Below are 3,404 nucleotides of genomic sequence, written 5' to 3'. Positions count from 1 at the left end.
GTATATTACAGTTATATCACAAACCTATACATATCAGGATTTAAATTATCATAGCTATATTTGGTCAGTTGTTTACTTTCTTTTTCCTGAATTTAATAACCACTTCATTTTTTTTCCCATTTGCTCAGTTTCTATATACCTTCCCTTAATTCTTCCTAAACTCTATAAAAGCAGCAAAAAATTCTTCTCGTTGGTGTTTTCCACATGGTCAAAAGCAACAAGTTCCCTGTCAATTCCATCTCTCTCCTCAAGATCTTCTGGGGCCCAGTCCAGCCACGGATCTCTAGGTCTATGCGTAGGCCTTGACAGCCCATCCATCTCACCCCAAGTCCTTTCCTTTCCCTCCTAGATCTCACTTCTTCTTTCTTAGTTTACTCTCCCATGTGGATAGACCATTATCTTCACTCAGCAACTGCCTAAGAAGGGCTACATGGGTGGTGAAAATGTTGAGTATTGGCATGTCTAGCCTTAAACAGACTGCTGGTTGGCTGAGCATAGAACTACAACTAGTAAAACTTTTACCATTAGAATTTTCAAGGTCATACGGTTTGAATATTTGTCCCCTTCAAAACTCATGTTGAAATTTAATCCCCTATGTGGCAGTATTGAGAGATGGGGCCTGTAAGAGGTGAATGGATATGGAGGGCTCTGCCCTCATGAATGGACTAATCCATTCATGGATTAATGCATGATCATGGGAGGAGAACTGGTCGGTTTTATAAGAAAAGAAAGAAACGTGAGCTAGCGTGTTAGCTCGCTCAGCCCCCTTGCCATGTGATATGACGCCCTGCACCACCTCAGGACTCTTCGGAGTTCCTCCCGTTGCAAGAAGGCTCTTACCAGATGTGGCCCCTCAACCTGGGCTTCTCAGCTCCCATAACTATAATTAAGAGATTTCTTCTCTTTTTAAACTACTCAGTTTAAGGTATTCTGTTATAAGCAACAGAAAACAAACTGATATGAAGATATTACTTCTTTATCCTCTAGCTCTTAACTTGAGCAGTCCAATAATATTCTGACTCTTGCTCTTCTATATGTAATATGTTCTATTTCTGGAATTTTTTAGGATCATCTCTTTAATACTGGAATGCCTTTGTGTTGGTCTTTCTATAGTCCTTGTATTGGACACCCAGTGGGTCTTTTCAATATAAAAACATATCTCTTTCAGTTGAGTGGAATTTTATTTCATTATTTTAATTTTCCTTCCCATTCTTTGTTTTTTCATTCTGTAAATGTTCTATTTGTTGGATACTGTACTTCCTGAACAGTTTCTTATCTTTTCTCCCCCACCCTCCCTTTCTTTTTCTTTCTTTTAGGTATTTGGGAGAACTTTTTTCCAACCAGAATATTTAATCATTCACATTGACTCTTGGGCTCAATTTTGAAGAAATTTTGTGTTCTCTGTTTCTTCCATTATAAAAAAAACAATAACATCATTTTATTCTTGCTTCATGAATGCCATATTTTCTTTTAAAAAACTAATTTTAAAAAACTTTTAAAAAACTAATTTTTTATGTTTTCTTTGTTTCTTCGGTATCTATATTTTCCCCAGATTTACTTTTCTTCTGCTTTCTTTCACTATCCTTCACGTGGAAGGTTTTGCTCATGTGTCTGCTATCACTGACTGTCCTTTATATTCAAAATCGCGGCATTAAAATAGCAGACTGAGGCTCTGAGCGGAGGCAGGGCTTGCTGACCACTACACAGACTTTACGGCAGTAGACTAGGTAGGGGCTCAGTTGGTTTACTTGGAGAAACTGGACAGAGGGGGAAAAAATTATGACTTCTTAGCATCTGCTTAGCCTCTAAGCTTTGTATCTATACCCAGGGAATTTCCTTGCCTTAAACACAGTTTGCCTTCCATGACAGAAGCTAAAAATGCCATACCAGCACTTGACCTGGCCATTCTCACAGACAGGGTGCAGGTACGCAACCTGCCCCTCAGCCAATGAGACATGCACATCCTGGACTCTGCACTGAGAAGCAGTGCCTGGAGAAAGCGGGAAGGAGGCGAATCCATTGCGTGGAAGTTGGTGGCAGCAGCAGTGACGATGGTGCACAGAGGCACCTCAGTAAAGTGCTGATGGTGGCGACATGAAGCTAGACAGCCAGCACCACCGCGGCTTTCCCGCGGGACAGAGTGTTGTCTTGGCCACCTGGCCTCCCCTGTTCTCGCCCGTCTGCCAAACCCAGTTCTACAGCCTTTCTAGTGATTCTGCAAGCCACTCAGTGTTGTTTCCATAAATTCTTTTCCGCCCTAAATCAGAGGGGGTTTTCCCTTCTAACTGGGGACCTACAAATGCCAGTATTTGTAGCTCCTTTCTATGATATATTTCAGTCTCCCTGGAGAACAATGGTCCCATTTCCTGCCTGGCTGCCAACATTCTGGGAAACCAAGCTCAGCGAAAAATGTTTCAAATAATTCCTCCCTGTTTCCAGAGCCTCTGTAATTACACTCTGGCTAGGAAAGGACCCAGGTGTCTACCTAAAACCCATCCAGCCTTCAGTCCGATCTTCCCAGCTACTGGGGACCTCCAATCCTGAGTTGTCAACTTTTTCTGGAATCCCTCAGTGAAGCCATTCAGATTCTACTCTTTGCACAGCACTAAATTAGTTATAATCCATCCCTCTCTCTCTCTGGTAACCAAAACTGTGTTGATAATTCTAATCTGCTCCTATATCTTTTCCTTTTATTTGTCCTTGTATATCTGTATCTTTCTATATTCCTTGAATAACATTGACACAGGGCTTCAGGAACAAAAGGAAATAACTGCATGTGTTTAACTGGAGACTGCCACGCTATTAGTTTAAACCAAAAACTTTTAATTATAAAATACTTGAAACATGCAAGAACATAGATACCCATCATCCAGATTTAATAAACATTAGTCTTCTGCCAAATTTGCTGAAATGAAACTGAAATAAAACATTACAAATACAGCTATCCTTTTGCAACCTTCTTTTTTCACACGAAACTGTTACCAAGATTTCTCCATGTCACTACAAAAAATATATAGATCCTTTATAATAGCTTATGTATGTCTTCCCATTCTTTGTATACACTAGAATTTGCTGATGGATGTGTAGATTATTTCCCATGTTTTGCTATTACAAACAGTGACAGAGTGAACCTTCCTTTCAGATCTTCTTTGGGAACACATGTGGAAGTCTCTCTAGAGGACTCTAGAATGGGAACTGCTAAAAGCTTGAGTTGGAGCATCTTTCATCATTAGAAATGTCAAACTGTTTTTCTAAAGTTGTAACAATTTCACAACCCAATGGTAATACATAGGGCACCTCTTGCTGCCACAACTTTGCCTTTAAGTTATTACCAATACGAAGATATAAAATGTTGCCTTGTTGCTTTCACTGGCATTTCCCTGTTAGAAATTTTTAACTTATAA

At 39.9% G+C, this 3,404-nt stretch overlaps 1 protein-coding gene across 1 annotated transcript in view; it reads right to left on the bottom strand.

The window, feature by feature from the left end:
* SIPA1L1 (signal-induced proliferation-associated 1 like 1) overlaps nucleotides 1–3,404 on the bottom strand; it is a 412,284-nt gene that overhangs the window by 171,517 nt on the left and 237,363 nt on the right. The window lies entirely within an intron of this gene.

This window comes from Propithecus coquereli, unplaced genomic scaffold (assembly GCF_000956105.1).
Source record: "Propithecus coquereli isolate 6110/MARCELLA unplaced genomic scaffold, Pcoq_1.0 Scaffold5, whole genome shotgun sequence".
Classification (NCBI taxonomy): Eukaryota; Metazoa; Chordata; class Mammalia; order Primates; family Indriidae; genus Propithecus; species Propithecus coquereli.
Note: the sequence above shows the minus strand (reverse complement) of the source record. Positions and strands in the feature narration are given on the sequence as shown.